The sequence below is a fragment of the Lampris incognitus genome, chromosome 6 (genome assembly GCF_029633865.1).
Source record: "Lampris incognitus isolate fLamInc1 chromosome 6, fLamInc1.hap2, whole genome shotgun sequence".
NCBI lineage: Eukaryota > Metazoa > Chordata > Actinopteri > Lampriformes > Lampridae > Lampris > Lampris incognitus.
The window spans coordinates 41,206,416-41,229,107 of NC_079216.1; positions in this window are offsets into that span (position 1 = coordinate 41,206,416).

The window sequence follows — 22,692 nt, forward strand, 5'->3', positions numbered from 1 at the left end:
ATATATATTACAATTCCATTAATATCTTTGTTCAATGTTGTATTTTGTAAATTGTGTAAACACAACATTCATTGCACGTTGTCCGTCTTGGGAGAGAGATCCCTCCTCTGTTGCTCTCCCTGCGGTTCCTTCCTATTTTTTCTCCCTGTTAAAGGTTTATTTTTCCTTAAGTTGTTCCTTATCCGATGCAAGGGTCTAAGGACAGGATGTTGTGTTGCTGTAAAGCCCCTTGAGGCAAATTTGTAATTTGTGATATTGGGCTATACAAATAGACTTGACTTGACTTGCTAACCATCTGTTTCTTTTTGGTTTCTGTGTGATTAACTGCACGTGTAGATATACATAACACACAGAGCATTCATCTTTGGTTACTTATACATGCACCCTTGTCATGTAGGAGTTGTTTGCTCTTTTGCATCTTCATTTATTTGGTATTTTGAAGGTGGGGGAGACATATTTAAAAGGAGCACACTCAGTCCCTGGAAAATACTATATCCCTAAGTATCACTGGGTCTCCCTAAGCCAACAGATCCCTATATATAAAGGCTGTGAAGGGGAATTCATGAAGGGGAATTCTGTCAGTACATTATGACACCCTCTTTATAAATACACCATTATTTCACTCTTAATTGTGCTTGCTTTTTGAAATTCACCAGTCAGCCCATGAAGTATGACCACTCCAACTAAATGTGCAGATAATCATACTCACCACTGCTAGAAATCCAAGTTTACAAATTTACAAGAACCTGAAGGATCAGTCAATTCCACCCATCCATTCACAGTGAGAAGATATAGCATTTCTTTTTTAATTAAATTAAATTTATTGAAACACTAATGTATCAGGGAGAAAAAAATTAGAAGTCATGTAAATATGGCAACAGGATGCTGCAGGATTGCATGTTTTTTTGCACTCCATTCTCTCCCTGCTTCAAAAAGCAGTGTGTGTAACACAAACTCACACTAGCACGCAGACACACACACTTAATATGCACACACGCACACGCACACACACACACACACACACACACACACAGAGACGCACGCACGCAAGCACACACACATTATATATATATATATTAACCTGACAGCCAAGTGGCTTGACCTCCAGCGTCCAGCCCTCTAACCCACAGGTTAATTATAAACCTCATTATGTTCTCTCAGTACGGTTTCCTCATCACATTAATTCTGCTGGGTGGTCAAACAACCTGAAGACCCACTGATGTTGAATGGCACAGCAGAAAAAAAAAAAAAGACTTGTCTGTATATTCACTGTTTAAGAGTCTGTGAAACAAGTCTTCATTAGTTAGTTAATTAGTTACCAGTTTTGCTGGTTTTTCTGTTTTGGATAAAACTGTAAAATGGAATATTACTGCTCTGTGAAAATGACACTCACATTGGATGAAATGGAGCTAGAAATACAGTTACACCCAAGGTTGGGTTGTAAGAGAATATAGTGGGTTTATCCCCTGGCGCATGCGGTGAGTGCTGCGTGCATGCGCCAGGGGATAAACCACTAGCGATAGCCTTAGAGGGCTGCGCCTGTACCAAAAGAAAAAAGAAAAAACAACAAAAAATTGTAACTGTCTACTTTTGCATAGTCTCGCTTTGTTTGATTATACTCATGGCTTCTCATAAGTCAAAAGATGAATTCTATGAGCTGTGGAGGGAGGGGAAATGAACATAGAGACAGTCTTCACAATTATAGCAGCAATGTAAATATTTCTGCTGATTAACTACTGGTGGACTACTGATTTCCTGTAAAAAACGTAGAATGCGTTTTTTTTTTATTCAGGATGATGTGTTTCTGTTTTTGATGTTTTTTTCTCTTATTGTTCACAGTAGCTGAGTTTGTATTGTGCAGCACAACTTGCACCGAATTTGAACTATACAGTACTACAGTGGGAATTGAGTTTCAAATGCATAGTTGCTAAATTCACTTGAGAAGGGGTAGGAGAAAAATAGGTGTATACTTCCACCTCCTTTTCGAATATGTAACAATCTGATGCATATGGAGATTTGTTCACTGAGTTTGATGTTTGGATTTGTTGATCACTTCAGATTATTGGCAATGGCTCATCTGTATGTTATACCCTGCTTATTTGGGAGGATATAACATTCAGATAAGCCATTATCTTATCATTATTATTATTATTATTATGTTATATCCTGCTTATCTGTATGTTATATCCTGCTTATTTGGGAGGTGGCAAGTATTGGGCCAGATGTCCTACTTGCCAAAAGGAATGCGAAGCGGTGCGGTGGCCTCTCGCTTCCTGGTGTAGTGATCGCCGCGGGTCCACCAAGACCTTAGCATATGGCCGCTCCTATGCAAATGTGTCCGCAGCAGCACCTTCTCGTGGTACCTCCTGTTTTTTACAAAGTCTGCTGCAGGGGCGACCGGGTTCCTGGCGGTATAACCGGGTGGGTCGATTGGACTCGTTAGCCTTGGCTGGCAGCCAATCTAGGAGAAGGACAACTCTGATTTCAAACCCGGGTAGATAAGCTAGTTAGCCTTGACAGGCAGTTCATCTAGGAGAAGGTAACTCTGATTTCAAACCCAGGTAGATGAAGCTTGTTAGACTTGTCAGCCAGTTCATCTAGGACAGGGGTCAGCAACCTTTTTGACATGAAGTGCCAATTTGAAATGTTCAGTGTATTAGTGTTCCATATTAACTTTTTTTTAAGATCTCAATCAGGACATTGTAATGACCATTTTAACTAATCTTGTTCATCAGCAATAAACGTATGCACTTCAGAAAGTAAGGAAGAGGTTTGACAAAGGAGCAAGTTTCACTGTTTACTTAAGTCTGCTACTCACTCACAACACATGCGCACACCCCCCCCCCAAAAAAACAGCAACTATTATCATGGCAACCTAGCATTTCAAAACCCTGCTTTCAATTCAATAATTTACCAAGTGCATTGGGAGCAAAAAGGGAGATTCAAGTGTAACAAACAGAAATACCAGTAGGCTACTATACAAGAATGCTGCCATCCTCATGAGAACATCCACATCTGAGCTGGGGGAAAAAAAGAGATGAACAGCTAGCCTACATGCAAACCCAAGTGTAAGCTACTGCAAATAAACATGCCTACCAGTCAGTGTGATCCCTGGCCCTGCTTTGCTTTGTTGAGGTCCTTTATCTCAGGATTGTAGTTGGGCACTTTAAGTTGCACACATGCTTCGGTGTGGTCGGTTGTCAGACAACTGTGGGAGGGGCTGAGCGTGTAGTGCATGTGCGAGAATATCTGGTCACAGAGGTACGCTGATCCGAAGACTGTCAGCAAAGCCACCGCAGTGTTCCAGAGACAGCTGAACTTCTCCGGTACAGATGCCCAGCAGGTGAGGATGCAGGTTCCGTGATGTTGCACTGCCGTGGTTTCTAGTTGTTTCCACAGCTCTGCAAACTTGGTCACCCACAGCGTTGAACTCTTCTGCTCAATCAGCTGCATTTTCATGTCCTGTGTATCCAACCAGTCTGTCAGAGATAAGTCCCACTCTGTGTTCGAATTACGTGGGAGCCAATGGGAGCTGAGCTCCCATGAAGGAGACATTAGCTCCCTTGAAAGCTGTAAAACTCTAGATCTGTGGGGGTCTCTAACAAAATATTTTAAAAAACATTATTTGATCACAAATAATGTATCTTTAAATGTTATTTGATTCTTTATGTTAGTGAAATAAATTGTTTTAAATAAATATGTTTTCGAAAAGAACTACGCACCATTATTCGTCTGTGAATAGGACATTTGGCTGCACTTCACCACCGAGACACTGTGGGGCGCTGTAGGATAGCCTAAAGCAACCTTGGTTTTGGGAAACTCGGTATGCTTGAAACGTTGACAGGGGCGCCAAGGTGCGGAGATGGAACGTTATTAATGTTGTCTTAATATTGTCTTAGCTAGTCACATCAGGTAATGTGCAATATTTTTCACCATGCCTCCTCCTCGGCCACCAAAAAGACAGCTCACTGCAAGCCTGCTGGACTTTGGTTTTAACAGCTCAAAAGCTAAAAAAGTTGCTGATTCAGAAAAAGTCAGCGACGTTAACGTTAGCTCGGCTGCTGCTAGCAACATTTCTGAAGAGGTCTCCACCACCATTGACGTTAACGAGGTAAGGCTTGATCAAGTCATTTTGCATTTTCTACAGAAAAGCATGGCTCGCTAACACTCTTTCAGATTAATTTTGAATTTCCCGTTTAGTTAGCAGTGTTTAGTATACGTTAATGCACATTTATGTAAACTAACGTTATGCCTTCCTATAGGTTCGCCTGGGCTCTAATGTTAGTACAACTACTAACGTCGAGAGTGGGACCACAGATGGATACGTTGGACTTCCTTGTCACTGGCCGCTGTGCCATGGATTTGCCATTTACGTGTGTGAGTGAGTGTTAGTGATCTCGACTCTCGAAGTAAGCAACTAATTATCCTTGATTTTAACACGGCAACTGTTTTTTGTTTTGTTTTGGGTAAAATAAAAATATTGTTATATATTTTATATATAATAGGCCTATATAATATCCAGTCATACACTGTAATAAAAAAAGTCCCATCGCTTTGTGGGCATGAATTGAGTGCATGCGTACATCTTTTTTGCCCTGTTTTTGGAGACCCCCACGAAGCTGAGTTTATAAATCGAACCCTGTCATGTCCATCAAAGCTGTCAGGCTTGATCAAGAAAGAGAACATGGGTCCATACTTCTGAAAGTCCTGAAATCGTGTTGTGAACTCCGACTCAAGCTCGCGCATGCATGTATTCGCCTAGTTCAGCGGTGCTGCTGCTCATGTCGTGCTGTGAGGACAGCTCCCTTACGTGTCTGAGGTAGCGGAAAGTGGAGGTAGCAATATCGCTTGAAAAGAGTGCTAGCTTGCCGACAAAAGTCGTCCATGTTTCGAACATGTCCAAAACAGTTTGCCCTGCACCTTGCAGTCAGAGATTGAGCTCGTTGAGGTGTCCCGTAATATCGTGAGAAACACAAGTTTCACAACCCACTTCTCGTCCTCTAGTTCGGTGTAGTCTTGGCCTTTTTCAGCCAGGAAGGCCTTTATGGCATCAAAGCAGCCGACAAACCGCACCAAAACCTTTCCGCAGCTTAGTCACCTAACCACTGCGTGGAGAGGGATATCTTTGTAAACTCAGTCCATTTCCGCGAGCAGGGACTGGAACTGTCGGTGTGTCAGTGCAGAGCTCTTAACTATGAAGTTAACAACCTTTACCACCATAGCCATAACCTCAGTAAAATCTGATTTTGACATCTTTGCACAGAGGTTTTCTTGGTGAATAATGCAGTGGAGTTTCATGATGGGGTGACCAACTTCTTCCTCGATTAATCTGACAGCTCCCCTCTGTTTCCTGACCATGGCAGGAGCACCATCTGTTGTCGCTGCGAAGATCTTCCTGATGTCAATTCCTCGCTCCTCAAAATGTTCCATAAACACATTGGCTATGTCCTCACCTTTTGTTGTGTCACACATTGGCTTTAAGCAGCAGAACTCCTCTCTTACAGCTGAATAATCACAATATCTTGCCATGACTGCCAAACGTGGCATGTCATTTACGTCGGTGCTCTCGTCAAGGGCTATGCTAAACACCACCGCATCTTTCAGCCCAGCTGTTGCTGCTCATTGACATTATGTGCCATCTCCTCGATGTGCCGCTCTACGGATTGTCCTGTATTCTTGCCTTGATTGCTTCTCTGTTTGGTAAGCCGTCAAACAGAACATTTGAGGTACACAGAAAAGCCTCCTTGATATAATCACCATCAGTGAATGGCTTTCCGCGTTTAGTGATAGAGAGTAATGCGATAGCTCGTTTCGGTCGCATGGTTTTTAGCTGTTCCAGCGGCAAAGAGTTTGAGCTTGCTTTCCATAACTGGACACTGCACGTCTGATGGATTCTGCCTTGTCTGCCTGATCTTAGAACATTTTCTCGTGCTTTGTCTCGAAATGGCGTTTAACACTTGACGTTCGGCAAACAATGTTTTCAAAACAAAAAGCACACACAGAACGGTCCTTCTGAGGAACAAAACCATACTCCTCTGTCCATGAGGGATGGAAAGGCTGAACATCTCCTTTAGCTAGCGGGGCTGCCATAGTGCCATTACCGATCTTGAATTGCTGCACTGCACTATGAGCGGGAGGCGAATTTTCGAAATGGCAGGGGAAGGTTAATTCATATTCATGAAAGCGCTACCTGATTGGCCGCTGAAACGTGGCCACTCTGACATTCGAGCGGGAGACTTCAGGCCATGAGCAAAAGGCTGTGACATCAATCATACTGACAGGCCGCGCAGCCAATGCAGCTGCGAGGGCACTTAAACATTTCTTTAAAAAAAAAACTCACTCTCTTGCCCGCGTGCCAATGATTACGCTGCTGCGTGCCAGTAGTGGCAAGCGTGCAATAGGTTGCCAACCCCGGATTTAGGAGAAGGAAAACTGATTCAAAACCTCCGCTGCGTTGCGGGTATACTCATCTATGGGAAAGGCTTCGGGAAGAAACACTGAGGAAAAATCTGCATCCGTCTCCATTGCCAGTCGTCTCGCTAGTCTTGCCACAGGTAGTAGGTGGTCTTGGACGAGAGAGTGGGGTTGATGATGTGCAACTCTTCCTCAGTTTAATCACTGCACAAGTCATCAGTCGTCCATCACAGGGTGACTACATGGTCCTCGTCGCTGCGACGGATGAATAACGAATAACATCCTGCTTATGTACTACTACTACTACTTTCGGCTGCTCCCGTTAGGGGTCGCCACAGCGGATCATCCGTTTCCATTTCTTCCTGTCTTCTGCGTCTTCCTCTGTCACACCAGCCACCTGCATGTCTTCCCTCACCACATCCATAAACCTTCTCTTTGGCCTTCCTCTTCTCCTCTTCCCTGGCAGCTCCATATTCAGCATCCTTCTCCCAATATACTCAGCATCTCTCCTCCACACATGTTCAAGCCATCTCAATCTTGCCTCTCTTGCTTTGTCTCCAAACCGTCCAACCTGAGCAGTCCCTCTAATATAATTGTTCCTAATCCTGTCCCTCTTCGTTACTCCAAGTGAAAATCTTAGCATCTTCAACTCTGCCACCTCCAGCTCCGCCTCCTGTCTTTTCGTCAGTGCCACTGTCTCCAAACCATATAACATAGCTGGTCTCACAACCATCTTGTAAACTTTCCGTTTAACTCTTGCTGATACCCTTCTGTCGCAAATCACTCCTGACACACTTCTCCACCCACTCCAACCTGCCTGCACTCTCTTCTTCACCTCTCTACTGCACTCCCCGTTACTTTGGACAGTTGACCCCAAGTATTTAAACTCAAATGCCTTTGTCACCTCCACTCCTTGCATCCTGACCATTCCACTGTCCTCTCTCTCATTCACGCATAAGTATTCCGTCTTGCTCCTACTGACTTTCATTCCTCTTCTCTCCAGTGCATACCTCCACCTCTCCAGGCTCTCCTCAACCTGCACCCTACTCTCGCTACAGATCACAATGTCATCCGCGAACATCATCGTCCATGGAGACTCCTGCCTGATCTTGTCCGTCAACCTGTCCATCACCATTGCAAACAAGAAAGGGCTCCGAGCCGATCCTTGATGTAATCCCACCTCCACCTTGAACCCATTTGTCATTCCAACCGCACACCTCACCATTGTCAAACTTCCCTCATACGTATCCTGCACCACTCCTACATACTTCTCTGCAACTCCTGACTTCCTCATACAATACCACACCTCCTCTCTCGGCACTCTGTCATAAGCTTTCTCTAAATCTACAAAGACACAATGCAACTCTTTCTGGCCTTCTCTATACTTCTCAATCAACATTCTCAAAGCAAACATCGCATCTGTGGTGCTCTTTGTGGCATGAAACCATACTGCTGCTCGCTGATCGTCACCTCTCCTCTTAACCTAGCTTCTATTACTCTTTCCCAAATCTTCATGCTGTGGCTGATCAACTTTATACCTCTGTAGTTGTTACAGTTCTGCACATCGCCCTTGTTCTTGAAAATCGGTACCAGTGTGCTTCTTCTCCACTCCTCAGGCATCCTCTCACTTTCCAGGATTGTGTTAAACAATCTAGTTAAAAACTCCACTGCCATCTCTCCTAAACATCTCCATGCCTCCACAGGTATGTCATCGGGACCAACTGCCTTTCCATTCTTCATCCTCTTCATAGCTGCCCTCACTTCCTCCTTGCTAATCTGCTGAACTTCCTGATTCACTATCCCTACATCATCCAACCTTCTCTCTCTCTCATTTTCTTCATTCATCAGCCCCTCAAAGTATTCCTTCCACCTTCTTAGCACACTCTCCTCGCTTGTCAGCACATTTCCATCTCTATCCTTAATCGCCCTAACTTGCTGCACATCCTTTGCAGCTTGGTCCCTCTGTCTAGCCAATCGGTACAAGTCCTTTTCTCCTTCCTTAGTGTCTAATCTGTCATACAACTCACCATACGCCTTTTCCTTTGCCTTTGCCACCTCTCTCTTTGCTTTACGCTGCATCTCCTTGTACTCCTGTCTACTTTCCTCATCTCTCTTACTATCCCACTTCTTCTTTGCCAACCTTTTCCTCTGTATAATTTGCTGTACTTCCTCATTCCACCACCAAGTCTACTTGTCTTCCTTCCTCTGTCCTGATGACACACCAAGTACCTTCCTAGCTGTCTCCCTCACTATTTCTGCAGTGGTTGTCCAGCCATCTGGCAACTCTTCACTACCATCCAGTGCCTGTCTTAACTCCTGCCTGAACTCCACACAACAGTCTTCCTTCTTCAACTTCCACCATTTGATCTTCGGCTGTGTCTTCACTCGCTTCCTCTTCTTGGTCTCCAAAGTCATCCTACAGACCACCATCCGATGCTGCCTAGCTACATTCTCCCCTGTCACCACCTTGGAGTCTCCAATCCCTTTTAGATGGCGCCTTCTACATACGATATAGTCCACCTGTGTGCACTTTCCTCCACTCTTGTACGTCACCCTGTGTTCCTCCCTCTTCTTGAAATATGTATTCACCACAGCCATTTCCATCCTTTTCGCAAAATCGACCACCATCTGTCCTTCCACATTTCTCTTCTTGACTCCATACCTTCCCATCACCTCCTCATCACCTCTGTTCCCTTCACCAACATGTCCATTGAAGTCCGCTCCAATCACCACTCTCTCCTCCTTGGGTACCCTCTCCACCATGTCGTCCAACTCACTCCAGAATTCTTCTTTTTCATCCATCTCACAACCAACTTGCGGGGCATATGCGCTGATAACATTCAGCAATAAACCTTCAATTTCCAGCTTCATACTCATCACTCTGTCTGACACTCTCTTCACCTCCAGCACGCTCTTGACATACTCTTCCTTCAGAATTACCCCTACCCCATTACTCCTCCCATTCACACCATGGTAGAAGAGTTTGAACCCACCTCCAATACTCCTGGTCTTACTCCCCTTCCACCTGGTCTCTTGCACACACAGTATGCCTACCTTTCTTCTTTCCATCATGTCAGCCAGCTCTCTCCCTTTACCAGTCATAGTGCCAACATTCAAAGTTCCAACTCTCACCTCCACATGCCTACCCTTCCTCCTCTCTAGCTGCCTCTGGACATGCTTTCCCCCTCTCCTTCTCCTTCGCCCAACAGTAGCATAGTTTCCACCGACACCCTGCTGGTTAACAGTACCGGTGGCGGTCGTTGGTAACCCGGGCCTCGACCGATCCGGTATCTAAGTCTTATTTATGATCCGCATATTTGATTTGGCAAAGATTTTACGCCGGATGCCCTTCCTGACGCAACCCTCCCCATTTGTCCGGGCTTGGGACCGGCACTAAGGATGCACTGGCTTGTGCATCCTCAGTGGCTGGGTTAACATCCTGCTTATGTACATGTTCGAAATAAATCATCATCGTCATGACCCCTAATATGAACAAGATTCAACTGAAAATTTCAGAAAACCTCTTAAGGTTTGTTTATGTTTATGTCAGCTGAAATATGAAGAAATTATGATTCTTATAATGTAATTCAGCTGATTTTCCCTTTAATTTCTCAAAAACTGTACGGTAAAATAACTCCATCTCCAAATTGTCAATGTTTTACAATTTACTTTGAGGTGACTTTACCTGTACAGTAATGTACAGTGACGCTACTTACATTTTATGTGGTCACAGGAACATTTTGAACACTTCCACTGTGCGTTTCAGCATCTTTATGCATGCTCAATAATCCAGGTAAAGACGAGGCGTCGTGGTGGGTGTGAACATGACTGACAGCCACGAGAACTATCCAATCTAAATAGATCAAAAAACATTAAACCAATACCAATTTGCTGCCAATAAAAGTGGGAGTGTCTGGAGCGCCTCATGGAAAATCTGAAGAAACCAATTAGACAGCAGCCTCAGGTCACCTGCTCTCCACAAATTTGAGGGCTTACATAAAGGTATCGTTTGGCCGGTGCCCCTCACCCAGGAAGTATATATATTCAGAGAGAAATCAACCAAATACCATATGGAGCCAATATTTAATGGCTGCTGACAGGCGCTCACAGACTGAAAACCACTTTTATTTCATAATTATTTGCATTATACAACCAAATTAACACGTTTAAGTAGATTTTCCTCTCTTGATATTGGAAGAGGGTGGCGCCCCAGCGCCCTATACTGGCCAACTGCCACCGCCATCAGCCGTGTGCTCAAGATCAGACTGGAGACATTTGTAGTCTGTAGATAGAAATAGGGCGTCCGACAAAAACGGTGTGCTGCCTCGCAGTGTGCAGCGCTGCGTCGCTCGCGGACAGTTAGGACATTCCAATAGAAAATAAACCAGTTAAACTGATTTTGTTGCTGACGGTCGCTCGCGTCGCATTCAGTTAGGACACAGTGTAAAGCATACGTGCGCTTTAGGAAAGTGCGCGTGCGAGCTATAAAACGACTCGCACGTATAAAAAAAAATTACGTCCATGTCACCTCCCGTGCTCTAGATATACACTTTGTACTGATAACAAAATGACATTTGAGGCATTGAGAGTATGGTGATGTCTTAAGGGTGACAAAAACTGTAGAATGTCAGTTGTAGCAGTGTAACAAACTTAAAACCGAAAGAATGTATTTCAGCCAGGGGTGTACAGAGAACGGTCAGGTCATGGTTCGGTCAGTGAGGTCAGGCTCCAGGCGACTAGGGAGGACATCCTCCTGAGGATAAACAGACAGTAAGCAAAACGTAAAGCAGACGCCAATGCTGTTCTGCAGCGGATTAGAGTCTTGCCTGCACCGCAACCTCTTCCCGTCCTAACTGTCAAAGATACATACACTACCGTTCAAAAGTTTGGGGTCACATTGAAATGTCCATATTTTTGAAGGAAAAGCACTGTACTTTTCAATGAAGATAACTTTAAACTAGTCTTAACTTTAAAGAAATACACTCTATACATTGCTAATGTGGTAAATGACTATTCTAGCTGCAAATGTCTGGTTTTTGGTGCAATATCTACATAGGTGTATAGAGGCCCATTTCAAGCAACTATCACTCCAGTGTTCTAATGGTACAATGTGTTTGCTCATTGGCTCAGAAGGCTAATTGATGATTAGAAAACCCTTGTGCAATCATGGTCACACATCTGAAAACAGTTTAGCTCGTTACAGAAGCTACAAAACTGACCTTCCTTTGAGCAGATTGAGTTTCTGGAGCATCACATTTGTGGGGTCAATTAAACGCTCAAAATGGCCAGAAAAAGAGAACTTTCATCTGAAACTCGACAGTCTATTCTTGTTCTTAGAAATGAAGGCTATTCCATGCGAGAAATTGCTAAGAAATTGAAGATTTCCTACACCGGTGTGTACTACTCCCTTCAGAGCACAGCACAAACAGGCTCTAACCAGAGTAGAAAAAGAAGTGGGAGGCCGCGTTGCACAACTGAGCAAGAAGATAAGTACATTAGAGTCTCTAGTTTGAGAAACAGACGCCTCACAGGTCCCCAACTGGCATCTTCATTAAATAGTACCCGCAAAACACCAGTGTCAACATCTACAGTGAAGAGGCGGCTGCGGGATTCTGGGCTTCAGGGCAGAGTGGCAAAGAAAAAGCCATATCTGAGACTGACCAATAAAAGAAAAAGATTAAGATGGGCAAAAGAACACAGACATTGGACAGAGGAAGACTGGAAAAAAGTGTTGTGGACGGATGAATCCAAGTTTGAGGTGTTTGGATCACAAAGAAGAACGTTTGTGAGATGCAGAACAAATGAAAAGATGCTGGAAGAATGCCTGACGCCATCTGTTAAGCATGGTGGAGGTAATGTGATGGTCTGGGGTTGCTTTGGTGCTGGTAAGGTGGGAGATTTGTACAGGGTAAAAGGGATTCTGAATAAGGAAGGCTATCACTCCATTTTGCAACGCCATGCCATACCCAGTGGACAGCGCTTGATTGGAGCCAATTTCATCCTACAACAGGACAATGACCCTAAACACACCTCCAAATTGTGCAAGAACTATTTAGAGCAGAAGCAGGCAGCTGGTATTCTATCGGTAATGGAGTGGCCAGCGCAGTCACCAGATCTGAACCCCATTGAGCTGTTGTGGGAGCAGCTTGACCGTATGGTACGCAAGAAGTGCCCATCCAACCAATCCAACTTGTGGGAGCTGCTTCTGGAAGCGTGGGGTGCAATTCCTCCAGATTACCTCAACAAATTAACAGCTAGAATGCCAAAGGTCTGCAATGCTGTAATTGCTGCAAATGGAGGATTCTTTGACGAAAGCAAAGTTTGATGTAAAAAAAATCTTATTTCAAATACAAATCATTATTTCTAACCTTGTCAATGTCTTGACTCTATTTTCTATTCATTTCACAACATATGGTGGTGAATAAGTGTGACTTTTCATGGAAAACACAAAATTGTTTGGGTGACCCCAAACTTTTGAACGGTAGTGTACCTACAAAGGTCTCAACGTCCAGATGGCAGCAGCATTTGGATCTAACGCCTTCAAATAATGTGTTGGGGGAGAGATTGCTCTCACCCCCTGGAGCCCAACCAGAAAAGAACTGCGAACAAATTTGACCAGAGCCAGTGCAAATATAAATGTAAATATGAAGAGGGAAACTTCTGGACATTAATGACAGAGGAGGCCATCCATGCTCCTCTGAGCAATGAAGCCAGGATGGTGGCGGAGGAGTGCAGGTCCGAAAGCGGGAGGACCAGCTCCGCCAAGACCAGTGACTCTTCAGTCAGTCTGAGATCTGTTTTTGAGACCCCCACAGAGCTTCAGAGTAATTTACAATGGGGAGACCTGCTGAGGTGTCAACCTCAAAGCCAGTTTTCACTCCCACTCCTCCCCCTGCTGCCAACAAGCCCAGGAGGTAGTGACTCACCCCTGGAGAGTCCTGAAGCCTGTCAACAGAACAGGTTTGTTCCTCTTTTGACAAACAACCATTGATTGTATAAGAGTGAACAGTTTGACACTATTCACTCTCACAGTGCTGTTTTGATACCAAACTATCACTATTTCACTTGCCACCATCTTGCTCAATAGTTGCACAGTAGTTGAAAATTGGAACCACTCAGCACAGTAAAGACTGGAAATGGAGCAGCGTGTCCTAATTCATGCCTGCCTGTTATGCACATGCACCTCACATTGTACTGAGCTGCTTATTGCTAGCAATGGCCCTACCACACCGTTTTGAATATCATCAACTATAACATCTATCAAAATCAATTATCTAAAAGGTAAATATTGGTAGGGACATTAACATGATAGGAAATAGTTAAAATAACAGAATACACTTGAGGAAAACATGTTTGACATTTAGATTTTTTTTTTTAAATTTAGCCCATGCGCCGTTCATTTGCATGCGTGTGGACAGAGTTTCAAGTCTTGCTGGAAACAGCCACTAGAAGGCACTAGAGATGTTTTGCCTCTCTTCAAAAGCGCCCATGTTGACCACTTCTTATACCACTCTATGCATACAACCAAGAAAATTAGAGTGTATAGAGGAATACGGATGGACACCATGAAATGAAATTACAGTTGCCCTACTTGAGTAACATAGGATAGCAAAATCAGTGGTATCTTTTAAATTGGTTGCTTCAAGCTCTCCAAAGGGAATCCTTGTATGGTTTCTTGTATGTGGACGTATGTGTGTGCTGGGTGTAGGTCTGTGTGAATGTGTGTGTAGGGAAGTGTTTTTTCTCCCTCCATGCTTGTTCTTTGAATTGTATGATTGAATTTCTTTGGACTAATTTTGCTTTGTTGCCCTGGCCTCTATTCGTGCAATTTAGTGGACAAATTGAAAATCGTTAGTGTGTATGCATAAAGTTATAAATAACAACGATAACAATCGCACAGAAAACATCCTTCTGAATATCTTCACCTGTTTTGGAGAGGGGACTTGTTTAATTTGTTCATATTACACTACAAAACCATATTTAAAAAAAAACACCCTACTAATTTACTGTAAAACTACCTGATAAATATAACGTATTTCAAAACAGGGACACATTCAATGTCTTCTTAATGAAAATATTATTATGGCATAGTAATAATAAAAAATGTCTGAAAATGTTATTTACAAATGAGTTTTTAATAGTGATTAAAAAGAGTTTTTCGTTAATTAGTTCAGCCTACTGAGAAGACTGACAGAAACAGAGAATGAGTGGACGCAGACGAGCCATGAATTCAGAACAATAAAACATCTTGTCCTTACTTGGCCGGTAGGCCAATGGTGGACACAGCAGAGGATGCTGAACAGCAGCCGGTCAGACAGCTGGCCCTGCCCAATCCCAATGAGAGCCTTTCACTCACCTTTAACCTCATCAGCTCAGACAACTGGTGAGGCTCAGAGATAGCAGTAATGGGGAAAGATTCAGGTTTTCAACAGTAACAATAACCTTGTTATTAAAGAAAATATGCATTTTTTTGTGCACGGAATATGTATAAGGAACAGTTTGTATTTTGTCAAGTCTATCCCTATTCTATACTCACTGCTCATGGTGGGTTTCATTTTCACAGTAATCTGTGGGCGTACAAATCAGGCTCACCATCGAGAATTAAATGCAATTGATGGGGGGAAAATCCACTCTCCTTATTCAGTGCAAAAAAAGCACTCCACTGTTCAGCCAAAGCTAATATCATTGAACCGCAGTCTATCATAGCAAATTCAATGGCCATTTAAGAAATTTAATGTTGGTGTTACTGCAGAATTCCCTCTTGCCATTTGCTTTTATTGTGTTACCTCCTGCAATACAACTGGCCTACAAATGATTACCAGCAGGAGTCATTCCACCAAGGGACAGCAAAGGAAACACTAAGAGGGAATTTAGCATTAAAAATTACAGTACTTTTTATTTAAAATGACCACCTGAATTCGCTATGATTGACTGCTGTAGCATCATGTTAGTATTGGCTGAACCATGGAGGGCTTTTCTGCACTGAACAAGGATTTTGGATTTGTTCCCCATTGATTGCATTAAGCTCTAGATTGGGTGGCAAGCTAGATCTGTCTGTTCAGTGTGAAGAAAAGGGTGGATGGATGACTGTGAAAATGAAACCCACCTATGTACTACACTCACCGGCCACTTTATTAGGCACACCTGTCCAACTGCTCGTTAACGCAAATTTCTAATCAGCCAATCACATGGCAGCAACTCAATGCATTTAGGCATGTAGACATGGTCAAGACGATCTGCTGCAGTTCAAACTGAGCATCAGAATGGGGAAGAAAGGTGATTTAAGTGACTTTGAACGTGGCATGGTCTGAGTATTTCAGAAACTGCTGATCTACTGGGATTTTCACGCACAACCATCTCTAGGGTTTACAGAGAATGGTCCGAAAAAGAGAAAATATCCAGTGAGCGGCAGTTCTGTGGGCGAAAATGCCTTGTTGATGCCAGAGGTCAGAGGAGAATGGCCAGACTGGTTCGAGCTGATAGAAAGGCAACAGTAACTCAAATAACCACTCATTACAACCGAGGTATGCAGAAGAGCATCTCTGAACGCACAACACGTCGAACCTTGAGGCAGATGGGCTACAGCAGCAGAAGACCACACCGGGTGCCACTCCTGTCAGCTAAGAACAGGAAACTGAGGCTACATTTTGCACAGGCTCACCAAAATTGGACAATAGAAGATTGGAAAAACGTTGCCTGGTCTGATGAGTCTCGATTTCTGCTGCGACATTCGGATGGTAGGGTCAGAATTTGGCGTCAACAAGATGAAAGCATGGATCCATCCTGCCTTGTATGAACGGTTCAGGCTGGTGGTGGTCGTGTAATGGTGTGGGGGATATTTTCATGGCACACTTTGGGCCCCTTAGTACCAATTGAGCATTGTGTCAACGCCACAGCCTACCGGGGTATTGTTGCTGACCATGTCCATCCCTTTATGACCACAGTGTTCCCATCTTCTGATGGCTACTTCCAGCAGGATAACGCGCCATGTCATAAAGCTCGAATCATCTCAGACTGGTTTCTTGAACATGACAATGAGTTCACTGTACTCAAATGGCCTCCACAGTCACCAGATCTCAATCCAATAGAGCACATTTGGGATGTGGTGGACCGGGAGATTCGCATCATGGATGTGCAGCCGACAAATCTGCAGCAACCGCGTGATGCTATCATGTCAATATGGACCAAACTCTCTGAGGAATGTTTCCAGTACCTTGTTGAATCTATGCCACGAAGGATTAAGGCAGTTCTGAAGGCAAAAGGGGGTCCAACCCGGTACTAACAAGGTGTACCTAATAAAGTGGCCGGTGAGTGTATATGAGCAGTTTGTATAAAATAGTAGTAGACTATTCTCACCCCGTGGACCCACCACCCACAGGGATAAGCATTGGGGTAGGGTGCAATGCAGGCTGGGCAGCAGGCAAAGGCGGGGACCAGGGTGTGCCGACTTCCGACATCGCAGACTGGTCCAGGAGGACCAACTGGAAGGACACCCTCGGGGTAGACCCAGAACTTGCTGGAGGGACTACATGTCCATTCTGGCCTGAGAACACCTTGGGATCCCCCAGGAGGAGCTGGAGGGCATTGTTGGGGAGAGGGACATCTGGAGTGCCCTACTTAGCTTGCTGCCACCACGACCTGACCCCGTAGAAGCGGCTGACGAAAAATGAGAGAGTAGTAGACTTGAAAAATCAGAATTATTCCTTCAAATTATGTTAAGTGCAATTCAATAACTGTTGTCCACACAACTCAGGGAGAAGAATATAGATGGACTAAAACAAAGCACCACACACAAATATGGAGGCCCTGAGTTCATGAGAGCTGCATAGCTATCGCATAACAGGTAATATTTCCATTTACTTTAGCCAGTTTTGTGTGTTTCTTTAGCCACATTTGCATGAGACAATGATGATTCTGTCAGCACTGTGACCTCTTGTTGATTTCAGTCAACATACAGGTGAGGAACTTGTGCTCTGCAGTGTCATACGAAGCTATAATCACCCTCAGTGACATGTTTGTCCACCTCCAAAAGTCAATGGACTGCAAGCAGAGAAGATGACCCACTTACTGCTGCTTAAAACTAGGGATTTTAGTTCCTTCATCTGTCAGGAGGCAAATCTTGCTTTGGAGAGGATGGTATGGAACTGCAGCCCTGGATATGTCTTGAAGGCACTGTTCAATGGAGGACTTAGGTATGGAGAAACAAAAAAAGGCAAAATTGAAGTGGCCAAACTATATCAACAGGAGAAATTGCAGCATCATCTGTGAATGCAAAGAAACAAGGAGTATACACAAGCTTCATCAGGTTGCTACATCTTTGTCCTTCTGCAGCCAAAGTAAAGTCACAGTGAGAGGGAGTACTGCATTACATCTGTGTCTGCTCGCAGAGATCCTTGGGGCAACTCAAGTCCTTTCGGGGAAGAGGGCATTTACTGACCGCTTCCTGATGGCCTTTAGTAAAATGTCACTAAACCTTGCCCAGGAAGTGAGGTGAGATCGCTTGAATTAATGCTTGGATAATGTTTGGATAGTTGGGTAGTAAAGTTCAGAAGTGTATTTTCCTTGGTTCTGTAGATAAGTGGTAACTGTGAAAAAAATGTTTTGTTGTTCTTTGTTAATACGTCTGATTTTTTGGTCATGTATCTGCACTCAGAGAAACATAAATTCTATTTGTTCACAGGCACTATGGCCACAAAATTCTTCAAAAACTTGATGGCCACAGGGATTTCCCAAAAATGTGGGGAAAAATGGTCCCCCAGAAGGAGAGGGACTCCCTCCGTATGGTGATTAGTAAACTGAATGCAAGGTAAAATAGCCCTCCACTCTAAGTGAACAGGAGGGTCATCCACAGCTCGACATACAATTTATGAAACTGAACCATGAAACAATGTTTCATTCTTGTTTGCAGAAAATGAATTCAGCAGAGGACCGCCTGAGAAGATGAGATTTGGGCGGCATGGTGGCCCAGTGGTTAGCGCCGTCACCTCAGAGCAAGAAGATCCTGGGTTCAAACCCCCTAGGGTTGTTCAACCTTGGGGGTCTTCGCAGGTCGTCCTCTGTGTGGAGTTTGCATTTTCTCCCCGTGTCTACGGTGGGTTTTCTCCGGGTGCTCCGGTTTCCCCAACCACCAAAAGAAATGTGCACGTTAGGGTTTATGCTCCTGTCTGTGCCCCTGACCAAGGCAATGGGAAAAGAACTGGAGTTGGTCCCAGGGCGCAGCATGAAGGTGGCAGCCCACTGCTCCTAGCTACGCAGATCACAGCTAGGATGCAGTTACTGAATATCCCCAAGGGGATTAATAAGGGAAACTTAATTATTTACTTGAGGAACACGTTGTTTTATTTAAGACAGAATTTATGAACAATATTTAAAATGTATGGGAAAGAGTAATAGAAGCTAGGTTAAGAGGAGAGGTAATGATTAGTGAGCAGCAGTATAGTTTCATGCCATGGAAGAGCACTACAGATGCAATGTTTGCTTTGAGAACGTTGACTGAGAAGTATAGAGAAGGCCAGAAAGATTTACATTGTGTATTTGTGGATTTAGAGAAAGCATATCTGGAATCAGGAACACTTTGTCATTTCACCTCATGTACTTGCACACATGGAGTGAAACGAAATAGTGTTTCCCCCAGCCCACAGCAGTGCAACATACAGACAAAAACAAATTCAAGAGCTACAAGAACACACATATTCAAACTAACACATATATCCAAACCAAAAAAAAAAAAAAAACACTGTCCAACAAATGCCAGCCAGGATGACTGTCGGGACCACCGGTCTGCATGGGCTAGCAGTTAGCCTAGCCTGACCCGATTACGCATCCTGTCAGATCGCCCTCCATGTTTCCTCCTCAGGTGCAGCATATGACAGGGTGCTGAGAGAGGAGGTGTGGTATTGTATGAGAAAGTCGGGAGTTGTAGAGATGTAGGAGTGGTGCAGGATATGAATGAGGGAAGTGTGACAGTGGTGAGGTGTGCGGTTGGAATGACAGATGGGTTCAAGGTGGAGGTGGGATTACATCAAGGATCGGCTCTGAGCCCTTTCTTGTTTGCAATGGTGATAGACAGGTTGACGGACGACATCAGGCAGGAGTCTCTGTGGACTCTGATGTTTGTGGATGACATTGTGATCTGTAGCGAGAGTAGGGTGCAGGTTGAGGAGAGCCTGGAGAGGTGGAGGTATGCACTGGAGAGAAGAGGAAGGAAAGCCAATAGGAGCAAGTCGGAATACATATGCGTGAATGAGAGGGAGGACAGTGGAATAGTGGGGATGCAAGGAGTAGAGGTGACGAAGGCATATGAGTTTAAATACTTGGGGTCAACTGTCCAAAGTAACGGGGAATGCAGAAAAGAGGTGAAGAACAGAGTGCAGGCAGGGTGGAGTGGGTGGAGAAGAGTGTCAGGAGTGATTTGCAACAGAAGGGTACCAGCAAGAGTTAAAGGGAAGGTTTACAAGATGGTTGTGAGACCAGTTATGTTATATGGTTTGGAAACAGTGGCACTGACGAAAAGACAGGAGGCGGAGCTGGAGGTGGCACAGTTGAAGATGCTAAGATTTTCATTGGGAGTGACAAAAGAGGACAGGATTAGAAACGAGTATATTAGAGGGACAGTTCGGGTTGGACGGTTTGGAGACAAAACAAGAGAGGCGAGATTGAGATGTGTTGAGGGGAGATGCTGGGTATATCGGGAGAAGGATGCTGAATATGGAGCTGTCAGGGAAGAGGAAAAGAGGAAGGCCAAATAGGGGGTTTACGGATGTGGTGAGAGAGGACATGCAGGTGGCTGGTGTGACAGAGGAAGATGCAGCGGACACAAAGAAATCGAAACGGATGATCAGCTGTGGCAACCCCTAACAGGAGCAGCCGAAAGTAGTAGTAGTAGTAGATTAAAATTATCGGTACTAGCCACAACGCACATAACTAAGTAAGCCTTCTCCATACTTCTCAATCAACATTCTCAAAGCAAACATCACATTTTTAGTGCTCTTTCGTGGCATGAAACCATACTGCTGCTCGCTAGTCATCACCTCTCCTCTTAACCTAGCTTCGATTACTCTTTCCCATATCTTCATGCTGTGGGTAATCAACTTTATACCTCAGTAGTTGCTACAGTTCTGTACATTGCCCTTGTTTTTGAAAATCGGTATCAGTGTGCTTCTTCACTCCTCAGGCATCCTCTCACTTTCCAAGATTGTGTTAAAAACTCCACTGCCATCTCTCCTAAACATCTCCATGCCTCCACAGGTATGTCATCTGGACCAACTGCCTTTCCACTCTTCATCCTCTTCATGGCTGCCCTCAATTCCTCCTTGCTAATCCACTGCACTTCCTGATTCACTATCCCCACATCATCATTCCTTCCCTCTCTCCCATTTTTTTCATTCATCAGCCCCTCTAAGTACTCTTTCCATCTTCTCAACACGCTCTCCTCACTTGTCAGCACATTTCCATCTCTATCCTTGATCGCCCCTACCTGCTGCACATCCTTCCCAGCTCGGTCTCTCTGTCTAGCCAAGCAGTACAAGTCCTTTTCTCCTTCCTTCGTGTCTAACATCTCATACAACTCACCATCCACATTTTCCTTTGCCACCACTCTCTGCGCTTTATGCTGCATCTCCTTGTACTCCTGTCTGCTTTCTTCACCTCTCTGACTATAACACTTCTTCTTTGCCAATGTCTTCCTCTGTATACTTTGATGTAATTCCTCATTCCACCACCAAGTCTCCTTGTCTTCCTTCCTCTGTCCTGATGACACACCAAGTACCTTCTTAGCTGTCTCCCACACTATTTCTGCAGTGGTTGCCCAGCCACCCAGCAACTCTTCAGTACCACCCAGTGCCTGCTTTAACACCTCCCTGAACTTCACACAACAGTCTTCCTTCTACAACTTTCAGCCATGCAGACCACCATCCGATACTGCGTAGCTACATTCTCCCGTCACCACCTTGCAGTCTCCAATCCCTTCCACATCTTCTACATAAGTTATAGTCCACCTCAGAGGTGGCTGGCCAGCACAAGGCACTGGGGTGCCACCCCCTTCAAATATCAAAAGATGAAAATCGACTAAAACATGTTAAATATAATTTAGTTGTATAATGCAAATAATTCTGAAATAAAAGTGTTTTTCAGTCTGTGAGTGCCTGTCAGCAGCCAATAAATATTGGTTCATTTAGTAATATTGATTGAGAGAAATACACTGCTTTTGCAGCAGATAAAGCACGCTTGTATCTCAAGAAACACTCATGCCAAGAGAGGTAAAAATCCTCCAATTTTGATTTTCACCATTTACATTGCAGTCTCCTGCAGGCCCAATTAAGAGCATGTGTCTCATCATTACACCAGGGTGTAGGCCTCTTTAGCCACCTAGCTCTGGTAGTGAGAGATGCAACTGAATCAAGGAGACTAGAGAGGGCCAAATTTAAGTCCATCCATCCATTATCCAAACCGCTTATCCTGCTCTCAGGGTCGCTGGGATGCTGGAGCCTATCCCAGCAGTCATTGGGCACCAGGCGGGGAGACACCCTGGACAGGTCACCAGGCCATCACAGGGCAGTTATGTTCCCTTGAAGCTAAACCCAGAAGATCATGGGTCCCAGTCCATTCCAGCTGCCGAGCTTTTAAGCACTACATGGCTGACTGGACCAGCTTTTTTGACCAAGCCAGTAAGTTCAGAGGTCAACACTGCAGATGAGATAACATTTGACCTCATAGATCAAGATTCTGATGCTGAGATTTGTTCCATGGTGACATCTCTCACCACATAAATTACTGAAGACAAGCTGGGTTCAAAAAGGTTTGAGCATTTTTCTAATTGGAGATCACCCACTAAAGCTGTGGCCCGCCTCTTGTCACATTGCTCAATGCTTCTCACCCCAATCAGGCAATCACAGCTGTGTTGGCTGGCACATGTGCAAGAATGGATTGTCAGTTGCGGACATCGTCAAAGCAGCGCAAGGTCATAGCTTGACTTAATGCATTTCAGCTCTTCTGAATAGCTTTTATGTTGCACACACGTTATGATGACATTTAAGTCATTAGTGAAATTTTCAACAGAGTAAGTCTCTATGGTGAAAGGACCCAAGGCTGCTGGCCAAATGCAGCTACAGTGGATGGACCAATGTGGCGAGTGGCAATTACATATGTGCCAACATTAACAGGACACGCCAATAATGCTTCAAATTTGATGAGAAAATGATCTGACACAACAGATGTGGTTGGCAAGACCTTCAGATCAGAAACAGCTATCCCTTTAGATAAAACGCAATCAAGGGTGTT